A 26,904-nucleotide genomic window follows, 5' to 3' on the forward strand; every position below is an offset into this window, starting at 1 on the left:
AAAATTCACCTTGTGTCTATTGTAACCTATTAAACAAAAATCCAAGTAAAAATTCACACAATTTGTTGCATACCATGCAATCTGAAACATTGTTTACATGCTAATTATTCGATTGTTCCTGCAGTTGACATTTTTTATGTGTTTTAATCACAAAACGACCTCCATATTTCCCAATCATGATTCAAAGGTATTGTTTCTTAACATGTGGGAGTTATCGTGATGTTATTTGTAATTTAACATCGATATTTTTTTATGGAAAAGTGGAAAGCCTCAGTGAAATGTAATTGGCTGAGTTAATGGCTGTTTCCTAGTTCTCATATCTATTATTGACAACTAAATTGATAATAATATGCACGATAAACACAGTAAAATGTTCATATCTTGTTTACATTTTTCTCTTAATTCGTTTATTTATCCACGTCATAATTTATAGTACCGAACCGAGTTTCTCCTCAAATCGAATTAAATTATTGAACGTAACGGAGAAACATGAGTAATGTGACCCCCGTCGATTTAGAAACACTGCAGCATTTCAGCTACGCAACGAAATGGGCAATTTGGAAATTGCTAATTTGAATTTATAATCGTCCACGTGACACGATCATTTCCAAAACGGACGAAACCGTCCCACAAATGCCTGCACATTCCTACCGACCGTTTAGTAAACAAACAATTTGTTTTCCGCGGTCGCGTCCGACGGAATTATGTCCCAATTGTGTTCGGGAGACAATCGTGAAACTTAAAACGGCCGTGTTTCCATTGCATGGCAATAAGTCGCAGTCGGAGAGACTGGGTTTTCCTTTTTGGAATTTCGCAAGGAGCTACGTGACCGTCATCGCAATCTCGCCGCGTTCGTTTCTTCTTTTGTTACGCCATTTGGTACCGGAGGTGATTAATTTTTTAATCGGATAGTTTTAGGAGAGGCGCAGACCGCAAATCACAGAGATGTTATGAAACTGTGATTATTGATTATATATTCAACATTTCAATATATTTTTAAATCCTTACTTTATTATATATATATATATATATATATATATATATATATATATATATATATATAGTTATTTATCACAATCATAAATAAGTATTATGTCTTGATAAAATGGTAATTCTTTTTCTTTAGTAAGTAAAATTAAGTTGGGATTTTAAATTTTTAAGATACTCATATTTACTGATCAAATTCATCAACATCAACATACTTATAAGTAGGTGTTATGTCTTGAGTAAATCGCAATTTTTTGTCCCTTAGTAAATAAAATAATGTTATGAAAATGCTCAAATGTCTAATATATCTTGTTGGAATGTTAAATTCTTAATTTTAAAACTCTTTTTTAATAATCAGGTTCATCAACATCAACATTATCAAAATAAGTGTCAAGACTTGAGCAAATTTAATTCTTTGTCCTTTATTAAGAAAAATCAAGTTGTAAAAATGCTCAAATATGTCCAATAATCTTGTTCGACTTTTAAATTCTTAAATCTAAAACTCTTATTTAATAATCAGGTTCATCAACATCAATATAATCGAAGTAAGTATTAAGACTTGAGTAAATTGTAATTTTCTGTCCCTTGGTGAGTAGAATTAAGTTGTAAAAATGGACAAATATGTCCAATATATTTTATTGGACTTTTAAATTCTTAATTCTAAACCTCTTATTTAATTATCAGTTTCATCAACATCAACATAATCGAAGTAAGCATTAAAACTTGTGTAAATTGTAATTTTCTGTCCCTTGGAGAGTAGAATTAAGTTGTAAAAATGGTCAAATATGTCCAATATATTTTATTGGACTTTTAAATTCTTAATTCTAAAATTTTTATTTAATTATCAGGTTCATCAACATCAACATATTCGAAGTAAGTATTAAGACTTGAGTAAATTGTAATTTTCTGCCCCTTGGGGAGTAGAATTAAGTTGTAAAAATGGTCAAATATGTCCAATATATTTTATTGGACTTTTAAATTCTTAATTCTAAAACTTTTATTTAATTATCAGGCTCATCAACATCAACATAATCGAAGTAAGTATTAAGACTTGAGTAAATTGTAATTTTCTGTCCATTGGAGAGTAGAATTAAGTTGTAAAAATGGTCAAATATGTTCAATATATTTTATTGGCCTTTTTAATTCTTAATACTAAAACACTTATTTAATTATCAGGTTCATCAACATTAACATAATCGAAGAAAGTATTAAGACTTGAGTAAATTGTAATTTTCTGTCCCGTGGTGAGTAAAATTAAGTTGTAAAAATGTCCAAATATGTCCAATATATTTTGTTGGATTTTTAAATTCTTAATTCTAAAACTCTTATTTAATTATCAGGTTCATCAACATCAACATAATCGAAGTAAGTATTAAGACTTGAGTAAATTGTAATTTTCTGCCCCTTGGTGAGTAGAATTAAGTTGTAAAAATGGTCAAATATGTCCAATATATTTTATTGGATTTTTAAATTCTTAATTCTAAAACTTTTATTTAATTATCAGGCTCATCAACATCAACATAATCGAAGTAAGTATTAAGACTTGAGTAAATTGTAATTTTCTGTCCATTGGAGAGTAGAATTAAGTTGTAAAAATGGTCAAATATGTCCAATATATTTTATTGGCCTTTTTAATTCTTAATACTAAAACACTTATTTAATTATCAGGTTCATCAACATCAACATAATCGAAGTAAGTATTAAGACTTGAGTAAATTGTAATTTTCTGTCCCTTGGTGAGTAAAATTAAGTTGTAAAAATGTCCAAATATGTCCAATATATTTTGTTGGACTTTTAAATTCTTTATTCTAAAACGCTTATTTAATTGTCAGGTTCATCAACATCAATATTATCGAAGTAAGTATTAAGTATTGAGTAAACCTTTGGTGAGTAAAATTAAGTTGGGAAAATGCTTAAATATATTGAATATCTTATTGGGTTTATAAATTCTAAAATTCTTATTTAATTACCAGTTTCATCAACATTATTATTATCATAAGTAAGTATTGTGTTTTAGGCAAACAGTAATTTTTTGACCTTTGGTAAGTAGAATTTTGTTGTGAAAACACTTAAATATGTTTGTTCAGTCAGTCTGAAATTGTCAGACAATGGATTTGATTGTGTAAAGCTTTGTCTGACATTTTTAAGACAATGTCAGTCCACACAAGCACTAGACAATGTTCGGTCACTTTTTAGTTTGTAAAAACGGTTATACCGAATATTTAACAGTTAAAGCCTTAATGGTATTTCATTAATCATAAAATAATTTATATATTAATAATCCCAAAATCGCTCATTTACTGTTCTCGTATAATCATAATAACAAAATTCCATTGCACCTATCATATTACTGTAAAACATGATTAGCCATATGTCAGGAATTTCGCTAACATCCAAACATACATTTATTTACACACACCAGTTATTTTAAAAATCCAAATCGACATGTGTTTGCAGGGCAATTTAACAGTAATATCTTGAATTATTTAATCGAAGGCACCTGCGGTTGTTGGGTCACTAACCCACTACGACAAAACGCATGTAAAACGCAACATTATGCGACTACGTTCGGGTCTGAAAACCGGCGAAATGGCGACATGTGACCTTATCGCAAAGAATACGTTACGAAGTGAAAACCAGAAAAACATGCGGTCGCAATTAGAGGCTAGGTACAAAAGCAGTTTTGTAATTTAATGCTGTGTCAAGGGAGAGTTTTTCTCAGGCGCAGTTGTAAATGTGGGATCCGTTTGCCTACATCTTAATCAAGATGTTCAAAATGTACGGGGACACGCAATTAAGTCGCTTCTGACCAACTTAACCATTAGAAGCGTCTCAGACGTATATTTGTCAAACAGTTTAATTGATTGTTCGTTCCCGTTTGTGGGTTGAAATTGTTTACGCATGTTGTGAGGTAAGAAAAGTCACACGTCAATCAATTTTTTGTTGTTTTGTTAATAAGATAATGGACGTGATCATGATAATTTATCATGATTCTAATCAGCATTCAAAAAAATTCATTATCAATATTATTGGCGGTTGAATTTATTAACAAAAGAAGGACGAGCATGTCGGTGACGCGAGATTGTCCCCTCCCAAAAAGTGGCCAACGCAGTTAAAGAAGGTTTCACTTCAAAAATTGCTGTGTAAATTTACGTTCAAAGTAGATCACATTAAAATTTTTTTAAATAAAGTTATTAACATGCATGAACTGTTCCTGTAAGTGTTTGTACGCAAGCGGATATCTTGCAATGCACTTTTTGCAATAATTGTCCTGCAGTTAAATGCTCTTAACAGTAAATGAACACACGAGTAAATTATAACTTTCAAGAAAGTTGGCAAACTTAATTCAAGCTTTAATAAAATTTTATCTTGTCAACCATTAAACCCCCAAAAGCTTAAAATGTCGAGGGCAAAAATTAATTTGTTTTATCCTTTTGTATTTGTAATAATATTTCAATTTAAGTAAGTATTTATAAAATTAATTAATTTTACTAATATTTACTGACAAAATTGATTGATAAAAATTGTTTTGTTTAATTTATTATTTTACTTTACACAACATTATTAATGATAAATAATTTTAATCAGATAAATAAATGAAAAATTTGAAGTACAATCGTAAGTAGGGTATTTTTAGGTATTTGTAATATATTTAAATGTTGGTGTTAAAAAAATATATTAAATTTTATGGACGATAAGTTAACAAAAACCTTGAAATACTTGCCTAACAAACAAAAAGGCATTTTATAATAATTATAAGAGGTAAATACGAATATGTATCAACAAAAGTTTTTATTAAGCACATAATGGTTGATTATTATGCTCTTAAGTTAAATTAATTATAAATCGCTGAATTCATTTAAGTAAAAGTTAAAACAATGACCAATTTTCCAAACAATGAATAGTAACGAGTAAGAAACTAATTATGCAAATATGAACGTTTAGAAATTCCTTTTAGACGTTTAAAATTTTAATTTTAGCTGTGAAGAAAAATTAAGACGACCCAAATATTATCAGTGTGGGAAACACTTACAAAAAATCATCGTGAAACAGGGAAACCACATAACTACACATCCAACATCTTTGATCATCAACGAGTAACTAATGTTTGATATTAAAAAAAAACTGATCAAATAGCGAAAAGCAATTAATTAAGAACAAACGAAAGTATAATAACTTTATGGCACCATAATATGGCAATTTAAGAACGTTTAAGATAAAACTAAGCCATCTTTTTAACGCTACTTTCACGTTTATATTAAATAATTGTCTCCGGACTCTGGGAAAATATGCGTTTAATTGTTTCATTGCATTATCCGGCCACAATGAATGTCAATCACAAGGTTTTGAAGTGACGTTTGTGGGAATTCCATTTTTCGACAGTTCTACGTTCCGATAAAAGTGATGTTTTATTGATTGGCGGTTTATTAACTAAGTTGTTCGGATTTTCGTGGTGGATACTTTCCGTGCTGTTGTTTCAACACGCCTTATGTAAGTGAAAAGAATTTTTCACCATCGCGTGATCCAGACTAGTGAATTGAATCAGTGTAAAGTAATGCGTTATGTGTTAGTAATTATATAACAGGATAATAAAAAATAAATAAATTTACAAGGTTTTTCTTGACTTTTGTTATGAATCATTCATATCGAACCGAGATCAATGGTTGGAAAGAACACTTTCATACAAGTGCACCTGACCATATGGAATTTAATTAAAATTTATATAAATATCAACAAGTTGGTTCATTTTTATTCGTCTTGTTATGTAAGCAAGAACTTTATTTATAAATATATGAGAAATTGTTCATCTATTCACTGATTCTTTATTTGATTTTTCATACTCTGCTCTTATGACAATTTTAGTCATTAAGAGAAATATTAATTAATCCAAAAAAATTATTTAAAAATAAAAGAAATGTACAATCTACCTATTAATTCTATATTATACCACACCAATTAATTATTATTAATATTTTCTGGAAATTAATAAATAAACCTATACACTTTTTGTATAATTATTTAAAAATAGTTTTTTATTGATAATTGTTGCAAAAAATCTTAAAAAATATTGTTTCTTCAAAAATTAATAATTAATAAAATTTGATGTGTATAAAAAATAAAAATTTGAACTTAATATGGGATATTTTGAAAATTTTTATGGATTTTAATCAATTAATTAATTAAAACAAGACTATTAGAAATAAAAAGTGAAAAAATAATGATAAATTCTAAATAAAAAATATTATGAAGGTATTAATAAAATATTAATCTAAATCAAATCAATTAATTAAAAAAAAAAAAACAGTATTTGAAAAATTAGTCGTATGGAAAACGTTAAAAATAGATCTAACCACATTTTTAAATAATTATTATTTTTAATTAAAATTTATCTAAAACTTAATTTTAAAACTTAAAACTTAATGTCAGTTATTTAGGAAAGAAAATAAATTTTGTATGTAATAAATAATAATATAAAATGTAATTAAATTTTAAAAAATGAGAGGTAATTGTTTTAATGAAATTAATTCATTGAAAAAATTATTAAAATTATAAAAAATGGAACAGGATAATAAGAGAAGATTAAAATTTAATCAATATAATATTCATTAACTAATTTCAATTAAAATTTTTCAAAATTTTGATTGATATAGGTTAAAATTAGTTAAACCAAAAACAAAAAAATATTCTTAAATCATTAATTTAAATTTTGGATATAACAAATAATAATAAAAAAGTGTTTCAATTTTAAAAAATGAGAGGAAATTACTTCATGAAAAAAATTATTAAAATGATAAAAAATAGGACATGATAAAGAGGGAACATTAATTGAAATTAATTAATGAATATTATATTGATTAGATTTTAATCTTCCTTCATTTTAATTAATTGAAATTGATTAAATTGATTAGATTTTAAAGTATTTTATAATTTTGATTGAAATAGATTAAAATTAATTAAACCAAAAACAAAAAAATTACTCTTAAATGAATATTAGTGAATGTCGGTTAATAAAAAAAACATTTTTAAAATAAAATAATTAAATAAAAGGAAATATGAAAAATTCTAATGAGTATATAAAAAATCATGAATAGTAAGAGAAGATTAAATTACATCAAAACAAATTTTAAATAAAAAAATAACTATTAAAAGAATTGATGAAGATGAAATTTAAAATATTATCAAATTATTAAAATTTGAAGAATTATTTAGATTGCAACTAAAATTTATATTATAAAGGATGTAATTTTAAACATAACTCTTTTCTTCTATTTTATTTTAATTTTTGATACGCCCTTCTCTACAATGATTAAATTCTGTAAAATTTATTATTCAGTTGTTTTTATACGTAAATTAGCCACAAATGATCAAAATTTCATTTCGATATATTTATTATATAAAAAATTACAAAAACATATTTTGAAGTGTTACCTATTTTTTATATTAACTGATAAAAATATTCTACAAATAACATACCTAATACAAAATATATTATTAAAGGTGATCTAAGAAAATGAACACGCAGTGGTGAAAAGTAAAAAGGTATTGTTTCATTTTTTATTCACAGATTTAATTTGATGATGACGCAAATCCATCTAAACGTTATTGTGTCTCGTTTCTTTAGACGTTTACTCAAATGTTAAACGTATTCAAATTCGATTACACCTGAATTAATGTCCGTTGCCGTCACTAAGCACAACAAAACATATTAATGAAAGGTGAAAAAACTCTTCTTCCCGAATGATTTTCGATCATCTTCACACACATCCGACAATGCACAATAACATATAAATTAATTAATTAATAATAATAAAAAAAAACCTTTCACTTTTGTCCGGACCTAGTTTCCATCAATATTTCGAAATTGTGGGCAAGTTCTGTTGTTAATTTTTCCGAATCAAAACCAAACGGTTACCAGAGTGGAACGGGGCAGGAATTCTTAAACGACCGATATCGGATGAGAAAACCGCCGATGCTTGACATCTTACATGCGTTCTTGGTTATTACACGAACATAGGATATAACGGGCGACATTAATCTTTCCTCCAGGACGTAATTATTCAGTTCAGAATAATGGTGCAAAGTTTCTATTCGCCTCGTAATTGTGTATCAAACAAAAAGTGAAATAATTGCTCGAGGCCAATAATTTTTGTCGGAACAACACATATCACTCGATAATGTATAATTCAGTGATACAAAGGCTTTATTAAACTACTATTATCTTGGGGAGATACGTGTAAGTTCTAGTAATTTTTAAGTGGAATAATCAGCACTTACCATACAGTTAGTTATTTAATACCAGCAACTAGGCGATTTTTTATAAGATAAAAGTAGATAATGCTTCTGCGTAACATGCATCCAACTGATAAACCAGTTGGTGAAGACTGTGACTCATTGGGAGATTCAACCTGTGACTAATCGGGGTTTGGAAAACGAGAGTTGCCGGTTCCTGATGACCAATTTGCTATCTAATTAGTGGTTGATCTTGGAAATTGCGTCAATGAACCGCAAATCGACTTTGAGTTACTTTTGAATTGTAAAACGGCTTCTGGTATCTTTATTTGATGTGATTAAACACTGATTTTGTTAAATAAAGTCATACTCTGAGTCTGGTAAACAAAAGTAGGTTAAAATAATGAATATTTAGTATAATTTTATAATGTTATAAGTTATTTAACTATTACATTTAATTCACAAATTCATACATAAATATTATAAATTATTCATGTATTAATTATCATATACATAAAGCAAGATATTTCTTCATATTAGAAAATTGTTAAATAAAATTCTAATCAATACAAATGGTGAAAAGAACATATTGATTTGATATTTAAAACTATTTAGCATCATTATTATTATACAATAATTTTATGTACATAACTGTTAATTATGTAGGAAATAATATTTTATTTATGTAATAATATAATTAAATTCAGATTGCTAAGTAAATATCATAAAATAAATGTAATGGAAAAATTGCTAATTATAAAGTGTTTGTGATAAAATTTATCTCATAAACAAATACTTTAATTTTAGAATTTACTACTTCTTGAAAAAGTTGAATTATAAAATAATAATATTGACATTATTTTTTGAAAATGTTTTAAATAAAAATAAATAAATAAATATTAAGTTATTTAATATTATTATAAATATATATGCACCAAGATAAATTAATATAAAAAATTAACTATCTATAAAATTAGATTAGATATATGAAATATTTCAAATAAATATAATCAAATGTGGAAATGTCAATAATTTTTTAAAATATTATAAAATGATTAAAATTTTAAGAGACTATACATATTAAATTATTAAAAAATACATAGCAATTTATAATTAATTTATTGTTATATTCTGCCACACACGTAAAAATTTTCAAAATATTTAATATGAAATTTTCATTGATTTTAATCAATTAATTAATTAAAACAAAAAAACTATTAATCTTAAATGAACATATTTATATTATAATATTTTTAAAATAAAAAGTGAAAAATAATGATAAATTAGTTGTATAGAAAAAAATACATCTACACAAATGTGGTAAAACTTTTTTAAATTATTATTTTTAATTAAAATTTATCTAAAACTTTAATTTAAAATAATAATATAAAATGTAATTCAATTTTAAAATATGAGAGACAAAGTTATTGAAATTATAAAAAATGGGACAGGATAATAATTTTTCAAAATTTTGATTTATAATTTAAATTTAATTAAATCAAAAACAAAAAATAATCTTAAATTATTTTGGATATAATAAATAATAATAAAAATGAAATTCAATTTAAAAAAATGAGAGAAAATAGTTGTAATATAATTACTTCATGAAAAAAATTATTAAAATTATAAAAAATGGGACGGAATAATAAGAGAAAATTAAAATTCAATCAATATATTTTTTTTTTGACTGATATAGGTTAAAATTAATTAAACTAAAAACAAAAAAATATTCTTAAATTATTAATTTAAATTTTGGATATAATAAATAATAATAAAAAATGAAACTCAATTTTACAAAAGAGATGTAATAAAAGTACTTCATGAAAAAAATTATTAAAATTATAAAAAATAGGACAATATAATAAAAGATTAAAATTTAATCAATTAATTTATTAATTGAATAAATTAATTATTTAATTAATTTTTTAATTAATTTCAATTAAAGTTTTTTTAAATTTTGATTGATATAAATGAAAATTAATTAAACCAAACACAAAAAATTACTCTTAAATGAATATTAGTGAATGTCATTAAATAAAAAATATTTCTAAAATATAATAATTAAATAAATAAAAGAAAATATGAAAAATTCTAAGTATTATTTAAAAAATCATGAATAGTAATTTGAAATTTAAAGAGATTCTCTGTAATTATAACTAAAATTTATATCATAAAGGATGTAATTTTGAAGATCAACTATTTTCTTCTTATTTTATTTTATTTTATATAAAATTTATAAGAATTTTAGTCATTTAAAGTCATTTAAATAAAGAAAATAAATTTTGGATTAATTATCCAATGATATTATTAATATAAATTACATAATTAATATATTTTGTACATTTCCTAAAGAGTTTTTAATAAAACTAATTCACAAAAAAATTATAAAGATTTAATTAATATTTTGAATTTAAAATCTACTTAATTATTAATATTTTGACCAAATATAATAAAATTCATTTATAAAAATGTTCAAAATTTTAATCGATTTAAATAATTGATTAACTAATTATGGACTGCAGGAATTGTAAAATTAATTGAACGTATGTCAGAATAGTAATTTCGAGAGGCAACCTCTAAAACACAAGTGCATACAAATTAATTTGCTGCGCACGTAACTAAAATCGTCAACTTCACTTTCGTGTAACCAATTAAGATAACAGTGCCTTTTACAATGAACCGCTAACGGATCGTATGTAGAACGGGTCAAAAGATTTAATGGAGAAAACGAAAAGCGAGACATCGATTGCCGCTTATCACCTGAACAACCGATTGCATACTGCCCCACTAGTACAGATCCGACTTCCTTATTCGACCAACGAATTGTTGCGTAACCATTTTATGCAGTCGAGATCCAACAACATTGTATTGTTCTGTTTTGTTAACGTGTCACATGATGGTGACTTTATTTTAACAAAAAAAAAAAAATGACACTGGGGACCTTGGAAAGTTTATCAATGTGAACATGCAGTGTTGATACCGAGGAATAGCATCAGTTCTGTTGGTACTCGGAACGGATTAAAGCATGGGGTTCCGGTATATTTATACTTGCGTAATGATATCGAGGAAGTTGTCTGTCTGGTCGGTTTTCAATTGTTGCGAAAGTCCATTCGACATTACGTTAATTTGCCCACTAATATTTGAATAATTTTTAAATGCTGAAATGTGGAAAGTCTGTCTGATGTGTAAATTGGCTGTTAGCACAATATTCGACTATTAAATATATTATTTGCTTTAAACACACGCACGCTAATTGGGGAAATAATAAACAAACGATGCTCGTGCTAAAGCTAGTTTACCAAAAAAGTAGGTCCTGTTTTTATGGACAATTTCGAAACCGGATTTCGTTAATAGGTATTTCCGGACGGTCCACAAAAGACGTAAAATTTAAGCGTTGCAACTCGTGTTTTTGCACGGAAATCAATGTACGGACAATTAATTGTCACACCTTTTATAGACGGATAAAGACGTTTAAAGAGTTTTTATGATAATGGAATAAATACAATTCAATTAGAGCCAAATATGATTTTATTGTCTTATGAAAGTGCACACGGTATGTGTTTTAAATTGTTTATTGGACGGAAATGGGCTGTTGTATTAATATTTGAAGGTTAAATGGAGAGAATAGAAATGAAGAGATCATAAAAGTTTTTACCAGGTGTTCGAGTTGACTTTTAAATGAATGTATTTGGAATAAAAGTGTAATTTAAACATAACCGGATGAAAAGGAATGTTTGACCGGTCGAAAAATTAGATAAAATCACTGTTATTAAACAGCAGAACAAGCATAGAATTTTGGTAAAATGAGAAATGTTTAAATTGACTTTAAAATAAATGTACTTGTAGTAGATTGTTTAAAGTTTAAACATAAGCAGATAAAAGGAAAGTTTGAGAAAAAAATAAATCAATAAATCACCAGTTTGAATGTTTGAGGAAAGGTAAAAGAATATGAAATTTATGATTATTAAATTAATAAAAAGATATAGCAAATGATTTTTTTTCCATTTATTCATAAATTAAAAAAAAAACTAATCAAAAGTACCCTATCATATCTACTTGTTTTGGTATTGTACAAAAATCTTCCTCGAATAATGAAACAGAAATACCTCAAAAATGGATGTGATAAAAAAAACTAGTCGGTACCTTTTTTCTTCTAAATTGTACAAAGAATATGAAGAGCATAGTTTTAAAAAATAAACATAGAAAATATGTTGGAAAAAGTTTATTACCCTGGATACATATCAAATTTACACATGATTGGACCAAAAGATATGGAAATATGAAAATTTATTGAAATTTAAATTTTGGAGGTCTGTATTTTCTTAAGAAGAAAAAAAATCATATTATGTTTTATTTACTTCTCAATTATAAAACTTATATTAGAAACACCTTGTATAATAAAATTCTCAAGAACTTCTAACTTCTAATATTGATAGTCACGATATTTTATAAAATGTAATTTTCTTTTTGGATTTAAAGTTGAAATAAAATTGTCTTTTTAATATAATTAGACATAAAGAATGTTTAACTGGTTAAAAAAATGGAAATAGCCCATAATATTTTAGTATAATGTCGATTTTTTATATATAATGTTAAAAACAGTTTTTCATTTTAGATTTTTGTGAATATTTCCTGTTTCGTTATTATAGATTTAACTAACAATCCTTCCTTGTCCTGTCTTCAGAACACCCCTTAAAAATATTGAATAGTCCACCAAAAACAATGGAGTCAGTCACAAGTAAACTCCAGTAATCAAACAAATAATAAATAAAGAATATATACTTTTATTCAACAGAAGATAACAAACAATTTTGAATAAGTTAAGACTCCGCCACATAATTATTTGATGAAAACCATGCTACATCAAGAATCTTAGTCAAAACCTGTTATATACTGTCCAATCCACACTATAGGGTGTTTAAAATACCTTTGAAGTTGTACACTTTCAAATTAATGAAGTTTATAGTATTCCAAAAATACTCCAATTTAAAAAAGTGCTGAAAACTCGTCTGAAACTGTGAATTGTTTAGGTAATATAAATGTAAAAGATACTCATTTAACAATATTTCCTTCTGCTGTCTCCAGAATAACATATGCTTCAATTCAACAGAAGATAACAGACAATTTTGAATAATCTGAGGCTCAGCCACATAATTATGTAATGAAAATCATGCTACATCAAGAATCTTGTTAATATATTGTCCAATCCACACTATAGGATGTTTAAACAACATTCTTTGAAGTTTTACATGAAAACACTTTCAAATTGTATTTTAAAAGTACTCAAACTTAAAAAAAAGTACAAAAAACTCTTCCGAAACTTGTGAAGCAGTGATAAACATAACTAAAGATGCACCACATATACAGAATTGAATAAAACAAGAAACAACTTTTGGTAAGATGTGAATTTCGTAAAAAGTAGTTTTTAGTGTTTGGATTTTTGGGTATTCAAATAGAAGTGCTTTTTTAAATTTTTATTGAACAATAAAACAAACAACTTTTGATAAAATGTCAAGAGTTTTTGTAACTCCTGTTTTAATAAAAATTGTAAAACACTCAACTAATAATCCTTTCATCACCTATCTCCTTAATATAGGATATAGGATGTCATTTTTATTGAACAGTCATGTCTCAACCAAATTTTACAACCAATGGAATCAGTCTTGAAGTAAACTCTATCAAATCATACGATATTTGTGGCTCTGAAGCAAGGATAACTCAAATAAAACGTTTCATGTGTTCAGCCTTAACAAAGAAGTAAGAAGTATTAAAAGAGATCTTAGTCATCTAAACAAAACAAGCAAATACAGTTATTAATGTAACATATGCCCAAGATGCACGTTAATTTAAGATAATGATGATATCATTGTCCTCTTTATAATACTAAGAGTATGTTACATCTCATTGTTAAGAAGTTTAAAGATGTAGGTTTTTAAAAAAGCCAACTAAAATTATGACGAGTCTTATTTAATTTTTTTATATATCTTAAATTCACTCCAGTGATTAGAAAATCTTAAATATCAAAGATAGATTGGAGGAGCTAAAACAGATCAGAATTATATAGCACCACTAAAACTGGCACTAGTATAGTAATCATCCAATATTTTCTATAATATTCACAAGTCAAAACAAACCCAGAGACCACATCTCTATAATTTAAATAATCCCGTGGGCCATTATTTAAATTATAAAATAGTCTATAATATCTGCGTAAGTTACCTTCAGAATGAAGGAAAAAATTCCATGCCAAACAAACATAATCGAAACTGTAAAGCCACCAACGCGTTCGCAATAAGAATGGCGAATAAACATAGCCAGGTTGTTGACATTAGGACTTGTTAAAAGTCCACATCGTCAATTTATATGTATCTCGCACTCTGCCGCACCATTAATATTTATGTTTATCACCAAGATCTGTCTGTATCCCATCTAGATACAAACATGTGCTTTACTACAAACAAGTCTACGCGACGTGCCGGTTATTGCCACCGAACAATTTTGCACATTTCAACATCTCACCTACCGGACACATCCGCACACGTGGTACCGTACAATTCTGATAATTAAGACAATTAATTATTAATATAATTAAGCATTGTGTAATGGCGATTCGCCTAGATATTACTAGGCCTTGTAACTGTTGTAATATGTTAATATGCGGTACGCCGTGTGTTTTTCTTGTGTGAAAATCTTATGTGGAATACAGAGACAGTGACATAACAGGTAAACCATTCTCGTTGGAAGATGCACGGCATTTACTGCCGGTTATAAGTGGGCTGCAGGAAATTGCGAAACGCACCGTAATTGGGACGTTCGGAAGACCAATTGTTTATCTAATTGGGGGTTTTGTGCGTCGAAAATTCACTACATTTAAATATAGAGAGCCGTTTTAATCGCTGGAATCCGTGAAATGTGAATTTCTCTCGGTTCTCATTCGTCGCATTGAAGATAATAACTTCATCATCATTTCTAGATGTTAATATTTTTTACGGCCCGATTTTACTACGTGCAAATATATGCAAGCTGTCTAATGACATTCATAAAAGGTGGAATGTATCATTTGTTATTTTTTAAAGAATGTTTATTACTTTATCCGTCGTTTTTTCGACTTTCCAAAAGTATTTTTTAAGGGTTTAATATTTTTATCATTTTTATTCAGGGAACTTGTAAGTTGAAGAACAGAAAAAGGTATTGATTTGAAATTTTTATACCAATTATAACTTGACTTGAACTACTTTTGTAATTTATTTTGGACAAAAGTAACATCAACTATGTTTTTTCAAAGAGACACCCTGTACATTATTGCGTTTTTAATTTCTACATGTAATTATAAATAAAATGGCTTTATTATGTTCTATAGCTAAACTTAATAGTTTTTGAGTTATTGTTTTCCAAAAATTTTGATACATTAATCATTTAACTAAAATGTCTACAAAACCACCAATTTTGATGCTGGAAAGTACCTTTTTGTCATATACGTTAATCAAGTACCACTATATTAGGGGCCACTATTATTACTCCCAAATTTTATACAGGGTGTTCGTTATTTACGTTTAATTTTGTGCACCTTAAAATATCTTTGTTATATTCAATGCCTTATCATGTGTTTTAGTATAATTAAATGATATATTAAAAAATCTTTTAGTTGTTAACATTCTCTAAACATAAAATAAATATAAAATTTTACCAAAAATATATGTGGTGTCCAATTAAAAATCATAAAGTGAGTGAAATTAATAAAATTATGTGTAAATAACGAACACCCTGTATACAATTTGAGAGTATATGATTCTTGGTTACTGTGTATGCTAAAAATGAACTTTTAAGTATCAAAATTGGTGACTTTACTGATATTTTAATTAATCAGTTTGTCAACATTTTTGAAAAAATATTAATCACATAAAAACAATTGATTTTAGGTATAGGACATGGTACAGTCATTTTATTTGAAACTAAATGTCGAATTTAAACTTGTATAAATATACAGAGTGTTCTTTTAAAACAATAGAGTTGATATCACCAGTAAAACCGGAAATGTAATTTGGTTCAAAATTTATAGGAACTCCTAATTATTTTGTGTTCTATCTGGATCCACATGTTATTGGACACTCAGTATAATAAATAAGTTAAGTGACTCCTGTATATAATGAATTTAATTTAAATAACTGTTTTACACACTCCAATTTATTAGCCAATTTAATGTCCAAATTATTAGCTGTATAACAAGTACCAATTTTTTGCCAGTGTGAGCAACATATTTATTTTTAGGTTAGGTTATTTTACTATTATTTGTTTGTAAACAAACCTTGCGTTTAAGTTGGTAGTATCAAAAATTACTAGAAAATTGGTGAAAAATTGTATTGGCAATTTATAGTGACATTTTTAATTGGCCAATTTGTGTACTGAAGATATAATGAAGAAATTATAAACATTATTAACACAATTTTTAATAAACACAAGCATCTCTTTCAGATTTTATGGTTCCTAATTCCTTAAATCCTTTCAACATTTTTTTCTTGTAGAACCCAGAGGTTTATCATTTCAATAAATAAATTATCGTAAATAGATGTTTTGTAGGTTTTAACAGATTCATCCAAATCAAACCAACACAAATTAAAATTAATTGATGTAACAAGCAAACAATTTCTCTCCCATATAGAAATTACAAGATTATTTAAGACAATAATAATCTGGTGGAAGGTTTGTAATTTCAAATAAACTTGTTTTATTATTGAAAGTTGTGGGTTTTATTAGTAAAATATTTCCTTTAAATATTTTTTTTAATCAAACGTAAGTTGGTTAAGTGATTTAAATTTTTAGTTCAGTTTAAATTTTAACAGCAATACTTAGTAGTATTACAAGTACCATTTTTTTGCCAGTGTGGGCAACATACTTATTTTTAGGTTAGGTTATTTTAGTATATATAATTGTATTTGTTTGCATACAAACCTTGTTTATAAGTTGGTAGTATCAAAAATTACTTGAAAATTGGTAAATTTGGTATTTTCATCAATTTATTGTAACATTTTTAAATGGCCAATTTGTGTGCTGAAGATATGATGAAGAAATTATCTACTTATTATTATTAACACAATTTTTAGTAAACACAAGCATCTCTTCCAAACTTTATAGTTCCTAATTCCTTAAATCCTTTCAACATTTTTTTCTTGTAGAACTCTGGGTTTATCATTTCAATAAATAAATTATCATAAATAGATGTTTTGTAGGTTTTAATAGAGTAATCCAAATCAAATCAACACAAATTAGAATGAATTGATGTAACAAGCAAACAATTTTTCTCCCATATATAAATTACAAGATTATTTAAGACAATAATAATCTGGTGGAAGTAATTTCAAATAAACTTATTTCATTGGAAATTGTTGTTTTATTACTAAAATATTTCCTTTAAATGATTTTTTTTTAATCAAAATTAAGAAGTTGGTTAAGTGATTCAAATTTTTAGTTCAGTTTAAATTTGAACAGCAATACTTAGCAGTATTACAAGTACCAATTTTTTGTCAGTGTAGGCAACATACTTATTTTTAGGTTAGGTTATTTTAGTTTATATAATTGTATTTAAGTTGGTAGTATTAAAAAGTACTAGAAAATTGGTGAAAAATTGTATTTTTATCAATTTATAGTGACATTTTTAATTGGCCAATTTGTGTACTGAAGATATGATGAAGAAATTATAGTCATAACATAATTTCGGTAAACATAAACATCTCCTCCAAACTTTATACGTACTAAATCATTATTCCATCAAAACTTTCAACATTTTTTTCTCGTAGCACGATTCTAATATTAATACCAAGTGTATCCTATAAATATGTATAATTTTTCACCTGCAACCATATTTTTTCACGCACCTAATGAAATCGCAAGTAAAATCGGCCGATTAATCTATGAAAGTAGCCGAAGAACGGACCGAGACGACTTTTCAATCATGAATTATGACCATCACATCGAGAACAACTTGTAATTTTCGCATGAACCGACATGATGTATTAAACACCGAAAATTAGCTGACGAACAACCCATTATAATTATGATTATGATAATCACACACGCGGAATTAGAAAGGCCGCAGGCGAAGTTTTCCTACACAATTTTAAAACAATACTACTTATAACACCGGGAGAATTCTTTCGGTTTATAATCATTAAATAATTTGAGTTTTTTTGTTAAGAAAACACGAATATGATACTTTCCATCTTGAGGCAACGCATGCACCATTAGTCTTTTGATATTTTAATCATTTCAGCCTAAATTCGGACGATGATTAATATTGGGAGGCGTCCCAGGAATAATTAAGAGAAATTTCATACACAACAAATTGTATTTATAATGCAACGTGTGTGTATGAATTGGTAAATTGTACCACTATTCCTCCAAATGCGGTCAAATGTCGCAACCAACAATTGCCAATCGCACGATGTTTGATCAACTCATTAATACTTTTTATCCGGCAAACGATAGTACTCAACGTACCGATTACGGTATTTTCGCCTCAATTAATTTTACGTAACAGAGGAGTTAATTAATTGAAGCAGCCTTATGCATCTTCGGCCACAATTGTGTTTAACTTTCTTGCCAAGAAAATGACCATTTCCTCATTGCCGTTTCGCAGATCTCTCTAATTGTATCGCCGATTGATTTTATTCTTGCTGTTTGGTTTTTTTTTTTAAATTAATTTCACTCATCCATTTAATTAATTGGCGCGGTGCTTTCTCTGCACCACCGTTGAACCTCGTGTTTGTTACAATTTTAATTAATAGACGCTGGGTGTGCTGGACAATGACATCAGAAACATCGGACCATCATCTGGGCGATGCGTATTAATTATTGTTTGCACCTTCTGTTTTCCACTCCAGTCACGAACTGTATTGAAACATTGCCAATGTCGTTCCTGCAATGCTCTGGAAATTACACTCTGTGAAAATTTACCGATGGATTTTACGAATGCGACTCATACTTTCAAGGTTCCTGTCGCGGCTTTATATTGAGGACACATAAAAATGAGATGTTGTGAAGCAATATCATTTTTTATTTAGACAAAAAATTACAACATTCAAAAAGTTTTGCTTGCAGGTGAAATTAGTATTTAAATTTAACTGTTATGTTTACATTTAAAAATTTACAAACAGATCATTGCATGTGTCTGGCTGCGTTAACGTGCCTCTTGATAATTGCTGTTTAGCATTAAATAAAGGTGGGTAAAATACCTTTGCCAACTATTCAGTAGAGGATGCATTAGCAATATTTATAGTGAATAGCAATAGAATAATAACTGTTTGAGACGTATAAATTAGTTTTTATTTAGCATTTAAATTCAATAATTTTCAATAAAAACTTTTAATATTATCATTCTTTAAAATTATAGAAAAGAGGAACATCTTAATGATTTGAGATGCTTACTCAAGTATTTCTTTTATTCAAATAATTTCATTTTATTATATTTTCTAATGTAAATAACTGTTTTGAAATAATCTAGGTTTCTTATTTGTATAAATTTTTGATGATTTTCAATAAATGTTTTATAGTTTTTCAAATTAAAACAACTCAAAATTAAAATGAGTTGATGTAACTATTTCTCTCCTAATCTCTGCAATTTTCAATCAACTTTTTTATTATTAAAAATTGTTCGTTGTATTATCAAAATATTTCTTTAAATGATTTTTTTAATCAAAATTAAGAAGTTGCTTTCCAGAAAATAGGTGAAAAATTATACTTTCATCAATTCATTGGCCAATTAAAAATTTCACAATAAATTGGGTAATTTATTTATTGAAGATATGATGAAGATATTATCCAGTTAACATTATTAACATAATTTTTAGTAAACACAATCATATCTTCAAAAGTTTTTAGGTACTAAATACATAAATCCTTTCAACATTTTTTTCTTGTGGCACTTTGGGTTTATTATTAAAATAAATAAATTACTATATATATCATATATAGATGTTTTGTAATTTTTCATAGAATAATCAAACCAACACAAAATAAAATGGATTGATGTAACAAGAAAACTATTTTTTCCCATATATAAATTACAAGATTATTTAAGACAATAATAATCTGGTACAAGGTTGGTAATTTCCAATAAACTTGTTTTATTACTGAAAATTGTTGGTTTAATTACAAAAATATTTCCTTTAAATGATTTTTTTAAATCACAATAAGAAGTTGATCAAGTGATTCAAATTTTTAGTTCAGTTTAAATTTTAACAGCAATACTTGGCAACAATTCAAACGTGATTGATTGTCTTAAACCTTTAACTGTTACCAGAAAATAGGTGAAAAATTGTTCTTTCATCAATTTATTGGCCAATTAAAAATTTCACAATAAACTGGCCAATTTATGTATTGAAGATATTATCTATTTAACATAATTAACATAATTTTTAGTATACACAATCATTTCTTCCAAACTTTATGGGTACTAAATCCATCATTTCAATATTTTTTTTCCTGCAGCACTCTGGGTTTATCATTTCAATAAATGAATTATCATAAATAGATGTAACAAGAAAACAATTACTTATTCCAATAAATTTGTCTTATTATTGAAAATTGTTGGTTTTACCACACAAATATTTATTTTAAAAGATTTTTGAAATCAAAAGTAAGATGTTGGTTAAGTGATTAAAAATTTTAGTTCAGTTTAAATTTTAACAGTAATACTTGGCACAAATTCAAACGTTGTTAATTGTCTTTAACCTTAACTCGTACCAGAAAATAGGTAAAAATTTGTACTTTCATCAATTTATTGGCCAATTAAAAATTTCACAATAGATTGGCCAATTTATGTATTGAAGATATGATGAAGATATTATCCACTTAACATGATTAACATAATTTTTAGCAAACACAATATCTCTTCAAAACTTTATTGGTACTAAAACATTATTCCATCAAAGATTTCAACATTTTCCTCTTGTACCACTCTGGGTTTATTATTTCAATAATAAGATGATAAGAAATAGTCATTTTTTAGTTTTTAGTGGAATAATTCAAATCAAACCAACGGAAATTAAAATGAGTTGATGTAATAAGAAAACTATTTCTCTCCCATATACTAATTACAAGATTATTTAAGACAAAAATAATCTGGTACAAGGTCGCTAATTTCCAATAAACTTGTTTTATTATTAAAGTTGGTTTTATTACACAAATATTTCTTTTTAACGATTTTTTCAAATCAAAATTAAGGAATTAACGTTATAAAAGTAATATTTGACACCAATTCAAACCTGGTCGATTGTTTCAACAGTTTCTAACCTTAACCGAAGATAATACAAAACAATTTACTCGTAATTAAGCCATTCACACAAATTGCGGTACTTCTAATTCGACTTTAATTATTTAATAAACCCAAACTAAAAAATTAAATGGCCTATGGCGTCGAAAACCGTAAAGAATTCCTTTTGTCGGTTGTCCAGGACGAAAACAACATTTGCCTGACTGTACCATAAAAGCGATGCAGCACAGTTATCGTCATTTATTCGACTTTGTTACTCGGTACATTTTAGCGCCAAACAACTGAATAAACCTCCAACATCTGACGCCTTGTGCGATAATGAAAACGCCTTTGTAAAAGATCCATTATTTGTACGCCATTATCATCGCGGTCTTTCTTGTTCAGTTACATCACCAAATAGTGATCGCGTAACGTCTATTCTGTGTTGTGGGGAACAGGTGGGATACAACAAATCGAAAGCATACAAAAAAGTTAGATTTATTTATTGCAAGTGCGATTGTGTTGGACTCGTTTCGTGCACAACACTTGAGTGAAGAGTGTGGAGAGGCAAGTTACGGTGTCCTGCCAACATTTCGAATTAACTTCGTGTCACGGTGTCAGCTTACCGACGTCGATTATTCGACAAAACAATAAAAAAAATTGTTAGGCGATAAAAGTTGCTGCCAAATTATGGCTCGAGGCATTTATGGGTAGGACTGGGCGAACTGATACATTGGTCGACAACAATGGACATGTTTGTAATAAATTAAAGAAAAGAAGATTAATAAGGGAGCGGCTGTCAACTCTTCGTTGCATTTTCCCCAAAGGTTATGGGAGTTCATTTCCATCGACACATTGTATTGTAAATCGATGGCAAACTATGTGGCAGTTACTCTTTGAGGTTATGTCAGTGTTGTCCTTGAGCATCCGGGGAATACTTGATCTAATTACTTCATCAAGCTTTCAGCTTTGGTAGTCACGTACTTCAAAATTTCTTTAATAATAATTATATAAAAGTGCATGTAAGGAAAGTTAACATTCTGGTCATTCTTTTGCACAACATCACTATTCATACGCAGTTTTCAGTCCCAACTTGTTTATAAATTCCTTGCGGAACAGTTTTTCATGAAAGCTCATAACTAGACGAGCCAAAGTTCGTTCACATCTATTCGACCAAAAGAAAAATTACCTCCGTGTATGTATAGCGAATTAACATTGAATTAGTTTGCGCATTTTATTTGCTGACAATTTTAATTTAATTAGAGGTTAACAATGAGGGTCACGGTTGTTTTCGCCGGTTTCAAACAACTGTTAATGCACATTAAAATTTGTACTGCAAATATATTGTTCCCTAAGTAGTAGTTTCAATTAAAAAAAATTATCGTCATTTATTATTTTTAATGTTTAAGTGTGTGTGGTTCCTTGGAGACGTTTAAAACTGATAATGCCTTGATGGACTTAAAGTGGCCATAAACATAAGAATTTAATGCCGAAATACACAATAACGTTAAGGCACAAGTTACACCACTTTAATGCTTGTCTTTATAGAGTCATCAACCTTATGGAACGTAAAAAATTATGTGGATTGTGGTTTGGAATTGTGTAATATTACTTTTATTTTTGTGAATGTAACGACAGATTATTGGCTTTGTTTGGTCGTCTTTTGTGAATCGAATCCGTGTAACAGAACCACGTAAATTAGGAAATTTTACGATGTGAGAGTAGCTACATTGGGAATATGTAATGTTGCAAAATTAATTAAGAGGTCTGTTATTTAATAGTACATTATTTTTTATTACTCTTTTAATTATGCTAATGAAAATTGTTCAAAAAATCTATGGCTTATAATAATATTAATTTCCCTTTAAATCTATTGTAAATTTTTGTATATATATGAAAAATAAAATATTTTTGTTTTGGTGCCTGAGAAATTACAGTTTCAGTAACCTGTGTTATTTTCAACTTAAAGCCATTTATAGGAGTGAATTATCGATTTCAATGAATGAAAGTGTTTCAATGAAGAAGTTCCAATTACGAAAAATTAAATCAAGGTACAAAATGTGTCCCCACGTGCTTTGTGAAGTTTTTGAGATGTCACAGTTATAAAAAACTATCTTACGTTTGGTTTCAACCTCTTGTAACCACTTATTGGGCTGAATCCATCGATTTTAATTATTGAAAGTGTTTCAATGAAGAAGTTTCAATTTTGAGAAGTTAAGTCAAGGTACAAAATGCGTTTCTCACGTGCTTTGTGAAGTTTTTGAGATGTCACAGTTATAAAAAACTATATTACGTTTGTTTTCAACCTCTTTGAACTACTTATTGGACTGAATTCATCGATTTCAATGATTGAAAGTGTTTCAATGAAGAAGTTTCAATTTTGAGAAGTTAAATCAAGGTACAAAATGAGTTTCTCACGTGCTTTGTGAAGTTTTTGAGATGTCACAGTTATAAAAAACTATATTACGTTTGTTTTCAACCTCTTGGAACCACTTATTGGACTGAATCCATCGATTTCAATTATTGAAAGTGTTTCAATGAAGAAGTTTCAATTTTGAGAAGTTAAATCAAGGTACAAAATTAGTTTCTCACGTGCTTGGTGAAGTTTTTGAGATGTCACAGTTATAAAAAACTTTCTTACGTTTGTTTTGAACCTCTTGGAACCACTTATTGGACTGAATTCATCGATTTCAATGATTGAAAGTGTTTCAATGAAGAAGTTTCAATTTTGAGAAGTTAAATCAAGCTACAAAATGAGTTTCTCACGTGCTTTGTGAAGTTTTTGAGATGTCACAGTTATAAAAAACTATCTTATGTTTGTTTTCAACCTCTTGGAACCACTTACTGGACTGAATTCATCGATTTCAATGATTGAAAGTGTTTCAATGAAGAAGTTTCAATTATGAGAAGTTAAATCAAGGTACAAAATGAGTTTCTCTCATGCATTGTGAAGTTTTTGAGATGTCACTGTTATAAAAAACTATCTTACGTTGGTGTTCAACCTCTTGGAACCACTTATTAGGCTGAACTCATCGATTTCAATGATTGAAAGTGTTTCAATGAAGAAGTTCCAATTTTGAGAAGTTAAATCAAGGTACAAAATGAGTTTCTCACGTGCTTTGTGAAGTTTTTGAGATATCACAGTTATAGAAAACTATATTACGTTTGTTTTCAACCTCTTGGAACCACTTATTGGACTGAATTCATCGATTTCAATGATTGAAAGTGTTTCAATGAAGAAGTTTCAATTTTGAGAAGTTAAATTAACGTACAAAATGAGTTTCTCACGAGCTTTGTGAAGTTTTTGAGATGTCACGGTTATAAAAAACTATCTTACGTTTGGTTTCAACCTCTTGTAACCACTTATTGGGCTGAATCCATCGATTTTAATTATTGAAAGTGTTTCAATGAAGAAGTTTCAATTTTGAGAAGTTAAATCAAGGTACAAAATGAGTACCCCATGTGCTTGGTGAAGTATTTGAAATGTCACAGTTATAAAAAACTATCTTACGCTTGTTTTTAACCCCTTGGAACCACTTATTGGACTGAATTCATCGATTTCAATGATTGAAATTGTTTCAATGAAGAAGTTTCAATTTTGAGAAGTTAAATTATGGTACAAAATGAGTTCCTCACTTACTTTGTAGAGTTTTTGAGATGTCACAATTTTAAAAAACTATCTCACGTTGGTTTTCAACCACTTGGATCCATTTACAGGAGTAAATTCATCGATTTCACTGATTCAAAGTGTTTCTTAGATCGGAGGAGGGAATAAAAAGTTGAATTTGGTGATTTAGTGATGCTATTAATGATCATAAGTTAAAAATTATGAATTATTATAAATTTACTTACTGAATTTTTAATAATAATTGACGTCGAAAATTCGGAGGTAATATAATAAAATTATAACAAATAAACATTTTGTTTACACTACATAAACGAGTACACAAATAATCGTTGTAAATTCACGTGATTTGCGTGGTATATTATTTTACATCATACAAATACTAAACTATTTTGCATTTCCGATAATCATTTGAACCCATGTTTAAGTAGGTAGCATTTTATCTAGCTACTATTTAAATATTTAACCACAAAATTACTGATTACTAATACAGTACCCACTAGTTAGTAAGAAATAACCAATTTTTTCTATAAATTGTTAATTTAACTTTAGTAAAGGTAATTGTCAAAAGAATCATGAGTATTAAGATGTGAAGGCCAATCCATAGAAAGGTTATCATCATGTCCACAGCACATTTTTTTAAATAACAAAGAGCAAATTGAATATAAATAAAACTGTGGTAAATACCGCGATTACATTATCTTGTCGTAAAACATAAATTTTAAAATGCCCATTGTGTTGTTGGATAAATTTGTTTTATTGATTAAAATTGATAATAGATGACCACAAAACGTTTAAGCATGATTGTTTATGTAGGTCTGTAAATCTGTTCCCATCATTTAATCATTATACTATGCAGGTATTCACATGATTTACACATGGTATGACATCAGGAAAAAAAATGAAATAAAAAAAATCCATTTTTGATAGTAGCCGACATTGAATAGTAATTTATTGGTTTACATAACAGCGACACTACCAGTTTTGAGGTTTCGATTTCCTGCGACACTATTTTCTGCACCGACTTACCTGCGACTAGGATTTTCTCAGCAACGCGACTCACATCCTCAGGAACGAACACGCACCACAACTAGCACCACATCAACACATAACCAGCATCACCAACGAACTGAACACAAGCAAACCTGGTGACATGTCGAACGGACAGACGGCAAAAACAAATCCAAAAACGATTCCACACAACACAAAGAACGTTTGGGAACGTGCGACGTATCGCAGCAACACTGGATCGGAATATGAGCGGCGACGGCGGCAATCGCGTATGTCGCCGGATCGTTATTCTTCGTCGGTCGGTCGGAGAGGTCTTGGATTTTTGTTCGCGGCTTTCGGTAATCCGTCGAGCATGTTTGGAATTCCACAGGTGGAAAATCGGTTTCACGAAACGCATGCGATCGGTCGCACGGGCGGTCGACCGGACGGCCACCGGTACGGCGTTGTTGGTACCGATTTTTGGTCGGCGAAATGGGTCACCCACATTGGTCCATCGGATGTTCGGGGATTGAAGGGCAAATCGAACACTTGTGCCCTTTCAAGTGTGATTAAGGGATAGTTTAAATCTAAATCATATTAAATTATGCTTGGCAGAGTTGCACCCTGTATATTTTTAAATTTTTAAATTCTACATGTAATTGTAAATGCAAATAAATTGATTATATCATGTCCTATACAGAAACCCAATTGATTACAAATAAATAACGAACACCCTGTATGAAATTTGGGAGTACTAATAATGGCTCCTTAGGATGGACCTTGATTAACGTGTATGCCAAAAATGAACTTTCTACCATCAAAATTG

The 26,904-nt window shown here is 28.0% G+C and overlaps 1 protein-coding gene across 2 annotated transcripts in view; it reads right to left on the minus strand.

The window, feature by feature from the left end:
• Positions 1–26,291, minus strand: part of LOC109603795 (uncharacterized) — a 43,947-nt gene extending 17,656 nt beyond the window's left edge. Inside the window, exon 1 of one of the 2 annotated variants that reach the window (XM_020020294.2) lies at positions 26,118–26,291. The gene's annotated coding sequence lies outside the window, so the exon portion shown is untranslated. The remainder of the gene's footprint in view (positions 1–26,117) is intronic. The other variant, XM_020020293.2, reaches the window with a different exon arrangement.
• Positions 26,292–26,904: the final 613 nt, after the last annotated feature.

The sequence above is a fragment of the Aethina tumida genome, chromosome 5 (assembly GCF_024364675.1).
Source record: "Aethina tumida isolate Nest 87 chromosome 5, icAetTumi1.1, whole genome shotgun sequence".
In the NCBI taxonomy this organism is placed as follows: Eukaryota; Metazoa; Arthropoda; class Insecta; order Coleoptera; family Nitidulidae; genus Aethina; species Aethina tumida.